General features: G+C 45.7%; 1 protein-coding gene across 1 annotated transcript in view; it reads right to left on the reverse strand.

The window, feature by feature from the left end:
- Traf3 (TNF receptor-associated factor 3) overlaps positions 1–12,942 on the reverse strand; it is a 65,203-nt gene that overhangs the window by 43,678 nt on the left and 8,583 nt on the right. The window contains exon 2 of the mRNA XM_013012965.1: positions 11,776–11,894. The gene's annotated coding sequence lies outside the window, so the exon portion shown is untranslated. The remainder of the gene's footprint in view (positions 1–11,775; positions 11,895–12,942) is intronic.

Raw genomic sequence — 12,942 nt, forward strand, 5'->3', positions numbered from 1 at the left:
ATTTTTTTGGGGGGGGGTGTCAGTTGTGGGGCTTGAACTCTGGGCCTTGGCACTGTCCCTCAGCTCTTCAGCTCAAAGCTAGCACTCTACCACTTGAGCCATATTGCCACTTCCAGTTTTCTGGTGGTTCATTGGAGATAAGAGTCTCACGGACTTTCTTGCCCGGGCTGGCTTTGAACCGAGATCCTCAGATCTCAGTCTCCTGAGCAGCTAGGATTACAGACGTGAGCCACCGGCACCAGGCAAAGTGTGAACTTTTATAATGAAAAATTTCGAATGCTGCACAGAAAGAATCAGGATCAAGCCACACACTGCCAGCTTTTCAGCCCAGGCTCTTTGCCCCTCTTTGATGTGGCCTCTGCTAGTTGGCTCCAGCAAATGGGTGGGCACCCGTACCTTCCAGTCTCTGGACCCAGTCACCTCCACTCTGACACTTGCTTCAGTAAAGAAGAGTATGTGACCAAATATGGACAGGACTTGGTGGCTTCAAGCAGACCCTTTTCTCAAATGCCTGCACCGGCCTCTACACTATGCAATTTACTTCCTATCTCTGTCTCCTCCGTCCTTTTCTCACACCATGCTATCTATTCACTAAAGGGACTTTAGAAGATTCTTTCAAAACTAAACTAGCTCTCTTGCCAGGTACTGTAATCCTAGCCAATCAGAAAGGCTGAGATCTGAGGACAGCAATTTAAAGCTCAAGCAAAAAGGTCCATTTAATTCTAATCTCCATTAAACCACCAAAAAAAACTGGAAGTGGAACGATGGTTCAAGTAGTAGAGGTGCCAGCTTTGAGCAAAAAAGCTAAGAGACAGCACCAAGGCCCCAAGTTCAAGCCCCAGTTCAGCCCCATCTCCCCCAAGTATGCACTGTGTTCCTGTTCAGTCTATTTTTGTTATTTAACAAGAATATGGAGGCTGGGGGTGTGACTCAAGTGGTAGAATGCTAGAAGAGCAAGGGTGAGGCCCTGAGTTGAAAACCCCTAGTACTGTTAAAAATTGAGGCAGGCTGGACGCCACTGGCTCACACCTGTAATTGTAGCTACTCAGGAGGCTGAGATCTGAGGATCACAGTTCAAAGCCAGCTCCGGCAGGAAAGTCCATGAGACTCTTATCTCCAATAAACAACCAGAAAACCGGAAGTGGCACTGTGGCTCAAGCGGCAGAGCGCTTGCCTTGAGCTGAAGAGCTGAGGGACAGCGCCCAGGCCAAGTTCAGGCCCCACAACCAGACCCTCCCCCCCTGCCAAAAAAAAAAACTGAGGTAGGAGAATTCTTTCTATTTACTGTCTCTCAGACCTGCAGGTCTCACCCTTCTTTCTACAGTATGAAACATGAAGCTGTCAGCCAGTGCCAAAGTCTCTCGCACACCCTCAGATGGCCCAGGGGAGACCCCAGGTGCCTGGGCATGGACTGGGTGCAGCACTGGCTTCTTCTACCCGGAGCCTGGTTCGGAATCCAAAAGAACTGTTTGCTTCATGGCTATGGTATCTGAAAATGACGTCCAGCAGCAGCATCCGGCAGATTAATGAAACATGGATTTTCAAGATAACCTCAACAGGTCAGTAACTTCTTCCAACCCTGCCCTTTGGAATGTGGTTCATGAAGATGGCGGCTGAGTGCTGTCAGACAGAAGGGCCAGCCAGGAGCCCCCTGCCTGCCACCCCCTTCCCTGTGTCCCTGCCCATGCCCTAGCCCACCCTGCAAGCCTCACCTCTGTGGTGCATCCCCTCCTCCGGGCTCCATCCGGCATGTCTGGCCTTGAGGACGGCACACTAAGTGTCTCTCCTTTTTTGCAGAACATAGGTAAGCTTTTGAGGACTCGAATTCCCATCTGTTTTGCTGACTAACAAAGCCCAGATACATAGAATAGAAGCTGCCAAGAACTCAGTGCTTAATACGTATTTGTGAGTTAATGAACAGGTGGGAAGGCAAGATCCCAGCTAGTCAGCCCAAATTCTTTCTTGACAAACTCACTCCTCCTGGAATGGAAAACTAATTGTTGGAGCTGATCTTATAGCTTTATGCCCTGAAGAGTCCTGCCAGGATTAGAAGCTACTTACCACAACCATTTCATATTTTACTCTACAGTGCCCAGGAGGCTATGTGCTCAATAAAGAGTAAGTGATGAGAAACACTGGCCCTTGGAAGGTGAATTCACGTTTCCTCATTTTTATTGTTATTATAAAGGTGATGTACAGAGGATAACAGTTACGTAAGTCAGGTGATGCGTGTGTTTCCTTAGGGGCAGGATCACCCCTTCCCTCGCTCTCCCCCAGTTTTTCCCTCCTGTCACATCCACAAGTGTTATAGTTCATTTTCAACACAATGTTTAACGAACACCACTGCAGCATTTGTTCACCATTTGTCCCTCCATCTGTGCCCCTGTGAGTTCACACTTCTAATCTGAAAGGGCAAGGACCAGGCTAATGTGATGCGATGTGTGCTCCTGTTGTAACAGCACGTCGTACTCTATGCTCTATACAAGCGAGGGAAGAATACAACCGAAGGTCTTTGTTTCACAGAAGAAAACTGAACAGATGCAAATGATACTCCAAGGGCATCAATGAAAAAAGCCTCATAGCAGCCCTGACCCACATGGCAAAGGAAAGCCCAAAGCCAAGAAAGTAGTTGTAACTTACACAGAGTACAAAGCTCCCACAAAGATATCCCTGTTGATGGGTCACGAAGGGCTTCTTACAGCCCCCAGCCGGCCCCTGACACGGGCCCTTCCTGAGCTCAGCTGCTGTCGGGAAAAGTCTTGAGGAAGGAGGAAAGAGGGCTGCTGGGATAGAAACAGCACCAGCTCTCCTCTGCTGAATCCTAACCCAGCCTGAGGGAGACAGCATTAGAATCCATCTCTACACAGTCCCGGGCACCATTAGAAACCATTAGAGCCAGACACACATGGCAAATTGGAGTTCGGCAGGCATGGGGATGAAGGGAACAGGGAAGGCAACTGCTAAGAGGTGTGGGGTTTCTTATTGAGAAAGAAAGAATATTCTGGAATCACTTAGTGGTGATGGCTATACTAGTTTGTAAAAGACTAAAAACCACCATCTTGTATACTCTAAATGAGTGAATTTTAAGACATGTTAATTATATTTCAATTTACAATATAAACAAAGATTCTTTTCCTTTCTTCCTTCCTTCCTTCCTTCTCTTTTTTTTGTGCTAATCCCTGGGGTTTGAACTCAAGGCCTGGGCACTGTCCCTGAGATACTTTTGCTCAAGGCTAGCAATTTACTACTTAAGCCATAGCTCCAATTTTTTTTTTGGGGTGGGGGGCGGGTCCAGTCGTGGGGCCTGAACTCTGGGCCTGGGCACTGTCCCTCAGCTCTTCAGCTCAAGGCTAGCACTCTACCCCTTGGGCCAAAGTGCCACTTCCGGCTTTTTTCTTTTTGCTTATGTGGTGCTGAGGAATCGAACCCAAGGCCTCAGGCATGCAAAGCAAGCACTTTACCACTGAGCACCTTCCCAGCCCCAGCTCCATTTTTTTGTTGTTTTTGTTTTGTTTTGTTTTTTGGTGGATTATTGGAGATAAGAGTCTCAGGGACTTTCCTGCCTAGGCTGGCTTTGAATTGCGATCCTCAGATCTCACCTCCTGAGTTGCTAAGATTACAGGTGTGAGCCACCAGTGCCTGGCTAAGCAAATAATTTTTTTCTGGTCCAGGTCCTGGGCACTGTCCCTAAGCCTCTTTGTGTCAAGGCTAGTGCTTGGCACTTGAGCCACAGCACCACTTTGGCCTTTTCTGAGTCTAGTTTTTGTTGGAAATAAGAGTCTCACAGACTTTCCTGCCTAGGTGTACATTCAGCGTGAGACTCCCTGCTGTTACACAGCAGAAGGCTATGTTCCTGGGCTTTCTCCTCAGGTGTTAATGGCTGCACTGCTAGTCATCAGCCAGTAACTGCCTAAATGCCTGTTTCTATCACCTCCAGGGGGATTTGACTCTGCCAAGTTCTGCTGTAGAAAATACTGTTTGGAAGAGGGCAGGAGGTAGGTTCTAGACCCTCTCTGATGAAATCTTTCCTTACACTTCAAAAGATAAATTAGACAATACCTGACACAAGCAAGTATGTGCAATATTCGTGTTGCATATGCAGTGGGCACTTCAGGCAGCACCTTGTGCCTCAGCCCATGCTCTGCTGTTCTTCAAAGGTAAACATCACCTGAACCTCCTGCTTATGATTCTGCTAGCATATTTCTTCTTAAGCAATAGACTTTTTTTTGCCTATTGTGTGTTTCAACTATCCTACACGTGTGGTCTGCTGTAGCATTATAAACTTGTGTCCACAGCATCATACACATGCGTCCATGTCTACTTATGTTTGCTGCTACATTGATGGCTGTCTCCAGGTTGTGAACAGTTTATTTTGCACATCCTGACACACTTCTTGGGTACTTGGACAATTTTTCTAGGGCAAATGGCCTTAGATCAATGTAACTACATTCATTTGGATCAAATCAAGCCAACAGCCTGGTAGCATCAGCTTAGACTGAAGGACTGAGTCCTGCCTTATTCCCCAGGGACAAGCAAAGCACAAAGCTGTGTGCTCACACGCTTATCCACAGGCAGGTCCTTCCAAGTTTGGCCCCCAGGAGACAACGACCCCATACCCAGCTTCCACTGTGGGCCTGGCCAAGGACATCGCCCTTGATCCCAAGGAGACCTCAGCCCATTTTTTATTATCCACTTCCTTGTAAGCCCTATATAAGCCAGCCCCAAAATACAGTCCCTTGCACAACCACCAAACTCACGGATGTGTGTGTGTTTTGAAACAGGATCTCATTTAAAACCTGGGCTGACTTTGAACTTAAGATGCTCCTATATTAGCCTCCCAAGTACTAGGATTAGAGTCATCATATCTAGCTCCATTTTGTAAGGGTTAAAAAGGTTTAAAAAAAATAAAAGAGAAAATAAGATGTGATGAAGAGCACCAGTGCTCCATAAAGCCTAAGGTATGCCCTTTACAGAAAGTGTGTGCCAGCCCTACCTCGACTCCATACCTTGGGAGTGCAGAACTGCTAGTGGGTAGGCTGTACAAATGACCAGCTTCATGGGGGAATGCCACAGGGCTCCGCATGGACAGACAGCAACACATACTCCTATCAGTATGGACAGCACTGAACTCCATGTCTTCTGACACTGAGATAGTTCAAGACTCAGTCCCCAAGACTGTCCCTTTTCAGATGTTAATCACAAGCCCCAAGTAGTTTAATCTATCTTGCCAACTGGATATAACCTGGGGTTCTGCCAGGTTCCAGTGGCTCATGCCAGCTACTCAGGAGGCTGAGATATGAAGATCATGGTTCAAGGCTAGTCCAGGCTGGAAAGTCCATAAGACATTTGACTCCAATTAAACACACACACACACACACACACACTTAAAGCAAGAAGTCCAGGCTGGAAAGTCCATAAGACTCTTTGACTCTAATTAACCACACACACACACACACACACACACACACAAAATTAAACCCAGAAGTGGCACTGTGCCTCAACACACACACACACACACACAATTAAAGCCAGAAGTGGCACTGTGCCTCAAGTGGTAGAATGCTAGCCTTGAATAAAAAAAGCTCAGAGACAGTCCTCAGGCCCTGAGTTCAAACCCAGGACCAGCAAAAAGAAAAAAAACAACCAAACCAAACCAAATCCTCATAACCTTTCTTTAGGTGAGCTTCATTTTCTGGGAAACACAGTGGTTGGTTAAGAAGTGCATCACAGCGGCTGAGAGGACAGATGAGAGGACAGGAGCCCTCTCCGGAAACCTCAAGCTCAGCCACCTGACAGCTATCTCTAAAAACAGTTCTTTTGTTTAAATTGAGGCTTCATTGCATCTGCATGGTTATTGAATCACCTGCCATCAGTGACTAACCTAACCTCCAGCCTTTTTCTCCTCCCTGAAAAATTAGGGGTAGGGATGTAAGGCCCAACTCTCTTAATTCTGTACGGGGTTTTCCAGTGACCAGCCTCCACCTGAAGTTACCTAGGAGTTGCAAGCCATCAGTCAACTCATTGTCAGCCGAGCTTGGAAATGTCCACCTGTAATATCAGCACTTGGGAGAAGAGTCCATACTCCAGCCAGCCTGGGCTACACAGAGAGCCAATCTCAAAATAAAAACAAAATAAAGCACCCACAACCCTGAACCTTAGTAATAGCCCATCTTACTGCCTAATTTACTTAGCTGTGTTCTATTCTTGAACATTTAGATTTATTTTCCTAACTACAAATAACACTTCCTTTTGTAAAGAAATTGTGATTCATATAACAATGTGGATGAACCATGAAAATATCAGGCTAGGGGCTGGGAGGGTGGCTCAATAGGTTCAATTCCTCAGCACCATACAAGCAGAAAAAGCTGGAAGAGGCACTGTGGCTCAAATGGTAGAGCACTGGCCTTGAGCTGAAGAGCTGAGGGACAGTGCCATATCAGGCTAAGTAAAATATACCAGATACAAAAGGTCATGTTAATTTTAAGCCAGGTGCCAGTGATGCACACCTGTAATCCTAGTACTCAGATGTTGAAGCAGGAGAATCTTGAGTCCAGCCTGGATGACAGAGACCCCGTCTCAAAACAGAACAGAACGAAAGGGCATAGGGTAGGACTCCCTTCCTATAAAAGGTGCAGAATAAATAATGTACAGAGACAAAGCTGACTGGTGGTTGGCAGTGCTTGGGGGGGGGATAGTGGGGACTTTTTAAAGGGTAAAGGGTTTCCTTTTGGGGCGATGAGAATGTTAGAATGAGAGAGAGGCTGTAGCTGCACCGTTCTGTGAATATACCACGGGCCACTCATTTACAACAGTGCATTTGAGGCTGGGCGCCAGAGGCTCCCAATTTTGATCCTACCTACTGGGGATGCTGAGTCTGGGAGGCTGACAGTTCCTTGAGAGTCCTCGGCCCACGGCCGGGTGTGGCAGTACATGGCTGCTAGCCCAGCTACACAGGATACTTAAGATTGGGAGAACCATGGTTCCAAGCCTACCTGGATAAAAAAGCGAGACCCTATTTCAAAAAATAGGGTAAAAAAAGGCCAGAGGTATGGCTCATCAGTAGAGCACCTTCTTAGCACCTGTGAGACAGAGGTCACATTCCAAAAGAATAAAGTAAACTTTATATAACATAAATTATTACATAAATTTTAATTCAACTAAAAATACTGTTAAAACAAAAAACAACAACAACAACAAAAACTTACTGCCAGGCACTGGTGGCTCATGCTTATAATCCTAGCTACTCAGGAAACTGAGATCTGAGGATTGCAGTTCAAAGCCAGCCCAGGCAGGAAAAATCGGTGAGACTCTCACCTTCACCAAAAATATGTAAGTGACTTCTGGCTCAAGGGTTAGAGTACTAGACTTGAGCAAAAAAGCTCAGGTACAGACAGGACCCAGGCCCTGAGTTCAAGTCTCAAAACCAGCACACACACAGAAAAAGAACAACTAAAGTGCTGCTGAAAATATGGAGAAACTGTAATCTTCACACATTACATAATGTGTGAACTGTAATAGTAGCGCAGATGCTGAGGAACACAGTCTAGCAGGTCCTTAAGTTATACAGTTCCTCATGACCCAGCAATTCTACTTTACATACTTTACCAAGGGACCATGAAAGCAACATTCACACAAGAGCCGGTGCACACGCTCCCAAGTAGCCTTATTCAAAACAGCCAAGAAGCTGCTGTCCTGGCCTCATTTGGCTTTTTTTTTTTTTTTGGGGGGGGGGCAGTGGGTGTGGTGGGTGGGGTTATGGGGTTTGAACTTGGGTGCTGTCCCTGAGTTTTTTCGGTCAAGGCCTACCACTTTGAGTGACAGCACCACTTCTGGTTTTCTGGTGGTTAATTGGAGATAAGTATAATGAACTTTTCTGCCAGGGCTCAAACCATGATCCTCACATTTCAGTCTCCTGAATACCTAGGATTACAGGCATGAGCCACGGGCACCCAGCCACATCTGATATTCTTTTTTTATTTTTTTGGTCTGTCGGGGGGCTTGAACTCTGGGCCTGGGTGCTGTCCCTCAGCTCTTCAGCACAAGGTGAGCGCTCTACCGTTTGAGCCACAGTGCCACTTCTGGTTTTCTAGTGGTTTATGGGAGATAAGAGTCTCATGGACTTTCCTGCCAGGGCTGGCTTTGAACCACAATCCTCAGATCTCAGCCTCCTGAGTAGCTAAGATTACAGGTGTGAGCCACCGACGACCAGCACATCTGATATTCTTTTATTCTTTTTTTTTTTGGGTGGGGGGTCCGTTGTGGGGCTTGAACTCAGGGCTTGGGTTCTGTTCCTGATCCTCTTTGTGCTCAAGGCTAGTGATCTACCACTTAAGCCACAGCACTACTTCAAGTTTTTGGGTGATTAATTGGAAATAAGAATCTCACAGAGACTGCTAGTTTACTGGGGAAAAGAGTATCATGGGCTTTATCTAAAGCCCAGAGGGCTTCAAACTGCGATTCTCAGATCTCAGCCTCCTGAGTAGCTAGGATTACAGGTGTGAGCCACTAGAACTGATTCTGCAGTTTCCTTCAAGAAAAATTGTTTCTCCATTAACTACTATTTGCTTTATTTTTAGGTATGAATTTATTGTATTTTAAGGTTTTATTTTACTCAATGAAAGACATCTCCAATTTTCTGAGGAAGTATCAGAATTTATTATCCAGTTAGCTGCTCTAGAAGCGCTGGCTATTCACACAAAGCACCCAGCTCTGTAATGGTGTAGTCATGCTGCCTACTTCTGTGATTTAAGTTGAGCCTCACTTTAATTCCAGCGCTTAGAAACTGGAAACAAAAGTACACTTGCTGACAGAAGGGTGTTCTTAGGACTGGAAAGCCCGGGGAAACCAAAAAGGGGACATAGAAAAAGAAAATGGCTCTCACCAGCAGGAAAAGACACAACATCACACAGAAGGAAAACAAGCTCCGCATCAAGCCCAGCGGGGAAATGAGAAGTGTCATGCAAGTGATGTCAATACTAAAGCGGCAGAAGTTAATCCAGAAACACGCAGGAGTGTCTGATGATAAAGACATCTTCTGGAACCCATCTTTATGCAAACATTTCAACACAATCACTCCCTTCATGATTCCTATGCCAAACGTTCCACTGTGGGACAGGGCCCTGGCCAACATGAGGATGGGGGGGTGGGGGTGGAGAGGAAGAGAGGAAACTAGACAACTCCAACCACTTTATGAAAAGCCTGTTAAAAGGGAGTGAGGGAGAGAAACAACAATCAAACCACACAGGCCAACAACTGGAAAAGAGCTTGATTTACCACAGGATAAAGCCTGGTCTTACAATCTCTAAGAAAACAAGAATCATGAGGCCCTGCACTGTACAAAAAGTGTGTGTTTGTGGATTTTAAATTCTGAACACTTGCTTGCCCTTATGGTTTGCAGATCTGTGCCTCTCCTGGCCGTGGCGAGAGCCTTGCCGAGTACAAGGGTGTTGCGGCCCTGACAGCCGTCCACCCAAAAGGCCTGGACAGCAGGAAATGAGAGCTGTTTAGAAAAACAGGCCATTTCAGTCTTGGGCAGAAAAGGCACAGGAATATGGAACATCAAGCTGATGGGGATATAACGGAAACAGGAAACTCAAGCAGTCGGCTGGCTTGAAGCAGCACAAGTTGAACACTTTAAGATTAACTGGGATGGGGGCTGGGAAGGTGGCTCAGTGGTAGAGCGCTTGCCTTGCATGCATGAGGCCCTGGGTTCGATTCCTCAGCACCACATAAGCAAAAAGAAAAAAAAGCCGGAAGTGGCACTGTGGCTCAAGCGCTAGCCTTGAGCTGAGGAGCTGAGGGACAGCGCCCACGCCCAGAGTTCAGGCCCCACGACCGGACCCAAAAAAAAAAAAAGATTAACTAGGATGAACTGTAACATATACTGCAATTCAAGTTAATGATAGTCAACACCCTCACTGGCCATTCTGCAGTAGCACAGATCCATTTGGTTGATAATTGACACAAATGAAGAATCAGGTACTTATGTATCCTGTACTTTCTGTTTGGGTAATAATAATGATAAGGAAAAGTGACAAAATAGAACACCATTTTGTGCCCTCTAATGACCATAAGTCCAGACACTGAGCACCAGGAGCAGACTTGGAGCCTCCTGAGGAAGACATGGGCCAGGAGCCTGTCCTGAGGGCTCTGGGTCCACCCACCTGCCACAGGAAATACCCAGGCAGAGCACATGCTCAGTGCAAACCACCAAAGTTAGAGTGGCTCAGTGGTAGAGCGCTTGCCTTGCATGCCTGAGGCCCTGGGTTCCATTCCTCAGCACCACAGAAGCAAAAAGAAAAAAGCCTGAAGTGGCGCTGTGGCTCAAGTGGTAGAGCGCTAGCCTTGAGCTGAAGAGCTGAGGGACAGCGCCCAGGCCCAGAGTTCAGGCCCCACGACTGGACCCCCCCCAAAAAATTCTCAAGGTTGGGTGCTATTGGCTCACACCTATAATCCTAGTTACTCAGGAGGCTGAGATCTGAGGATTGCAGTTCGAAGCCAGTCCTGGCAGGAAAAGCTGTAAAACTTTTCTTCTCCCTTTTGTCGGTCATCGGGCTTGAACTCTGGGCCTGGGCACTGTCCCTGAGCACTTTTGCTCAAAGCTAGCACTCTACCACTTTGAGCCACAGCACCACTTCCAGTTTTCTGGTGGTTAACTGGATATATTAGTCTCAAGGACCTTCCTGCCAGGCTGGTTTTGAACTACCATCCTCAGATTTCAGTCTCCTTGAGTAGCAAGGATTACAGGCGTGAGCCACCAGCAACCGGCCTCTTATCTCCAATAAACCATGAGAAAACCAGAAGTGGCACTGTGGCTCAAAGTGGTAGAATGCTAGCCTTGAGCTAAAGAGCTCAGAGACAGGGCCCAGGCCCTGAGGTTCAAGTCCCATGACTGAGAGGAAAAAAAAAAAAAGCTCAAGATGCATTGTACTCAAATTGACTTGAACTAAAACTCCTTTGTACAATTATTTAAAGGTAACAGAAAATAAATTTAAGAAAAAGTAGCTATATATGAAATGCCACTTTTGATGCAAATATTTCATAATTCTTTAATATTCATCTTAATGTTCTACATATGAAGGCTTCTAATTTCAAGTAAAAATGCCACCTAATCACAAGTAGAGCTTAAAACACAAAATACTTTGTTCCCTTTCAAATTCTTATAGAATGACGATTAACAAGCAAACAGTTCACAAATCAAAAACGCACCCTTCTTCAGAGGGGATTGGGTCTCTGAGACAGGATATAAAGCATTACTCTAATGTCCAAACTTACTAAGTCATTCCTGTATCATAGGGGTCCTGTCTGCTCTTCTTAAAACTTAATGTAGGGTTAAAGTAGTTAAGAAGTAAGGTCAGATACAACCCAAAACACAGTGCCACAACTGCAGAAGATTCTCAAAACATCTGCTGAAGAAGGAAATTGCTAAAACCAAAAAATGAGTATATTTGGAATTAATTATTATTTTTTTTTTTTTTGGTCGGTTGTGGGGCTTGAACTCTGGGCCTGGGCGCTGTCCCTCAGCTCTTCAGCTCAAGGCTAGCACTCTACCACTTGAGCTACAGCGCCACTTCCGGTTTTCTGGTGGTTTAGTGGAGATAGGAGTCTCACGGTCTCTCCTGCCGGGGCTGGCTTTGAACCGCGATCCTCAGATCTCAGCCTCCTGAGTAGCTAGGATTACAGGCGTGAGCCACCAGCGCCCGGCAGAATTAGATTATTTTTATGCAAAGCACACAATAAAAAATGAGCTGAAGAATGGAACCTATGTAGCATTACCTGTGTGTCATAGGCTCCACGGAGATCTAGGGAACAGTGATCAAGGAGGAACTGAATCTCCACAAGCAAGAAGCAGCTGTGAAATCTTGCCCCTCTTCAACTGGAGTGGTGTCCCTTACCTGGAAAATAAGAGTAGTTCTTGGTCAACTCTTAGATGAATAAGTTTTTTTTTTTTTTCAGTAAGACTAAAAATTTTAAAAACAGATTTTCAAAAATATATATTTCTATAAAGTAATGTTTTCAACCACCCTATATTCACACATATTGTATGTTTTCTACATTCTTTTTTCTTTGTTTTGTGCTGGTAGCAGGGCTTCAAGTGACAGGGCCTACACATTGTCACTTACCTTTTTTTGCCAAGGATGGTGCTTTGCCAATGGAGCAACACCTCTATTTAAGCTTTTAGTGATTAATTGGAGAAACAGTCTCACAGACATGCCTGCTCCAGCTGGCTTTGAACTCCATCCTCAGATCTTAGCCTCCTGAGTAGCAAAGATTATAGGTGCCAGCCATTGGTGTCCAGCTTTTCCATTCTTTTTTTTTTTTGGTGGTCAGTCATGGGGCTTGAACTCTGGGCTTGGGCTCTGTCCCTCAGCTCTTCAGCTCAAGGCGAGCACTTTATCGCTTTAGCCACAGTGCCACTTCCGGTTTTCTGGTGGTTTATTGGAGATAAGAGTCTCACGGACTTTCCTTGCCCGGGCTGGCTTTGAACTGCGATCCTCAGATCTTAGCCTCCTCAGTAGCTAGGACTACAGGCGTGAGACCCCGGTGCCCAGCTTCTATTCTTTTTTGAAAAGAGTTTGTACTACAAAATCTGAATCATTTTTCCTTCTAAATCCCCTTTTATCAGGAAATATTACACACTACAGAAAAACATAGCAATTACAGCATCATTATGTTGTTATAGAGCAGGCACCACCCAGGCTGGGCCACAGTATTCCAGAAAGGCTGTGTGCCTCTCCCATCCAACCCTTTTACCTCTAAAAAACTACTTCTTAAGCTTTCCTTAGTTTTCTTACAGATTAATCACACAGCTGAGCAGTGCTACATGCACTGGGTTTTTTTTTATTTGCTTCAGAATTTTCTATCAGTAGACTCATTTGGTATATATTCTTTGTTCCTTTCTGTGTATCCATTGAGCAATATAAGACTTTACATCTGAAGTGG

Source organism: Dipodomys ordii, unplaced genomic scaffold (genome assembly GCF_000151885.1).
Source record: "Dipodomys ordii isolate 6190 unplaced genomic scaffold, Dord_2.0 Scaffold2, whole genome shotgun sequence".
Classification (NCBI taxonomy): Eukaryota; Metazoa; Chordata; class Mammalia; order Rodentia; family Heteromyidae; genus Dipodomys; species Dipodomys ordii.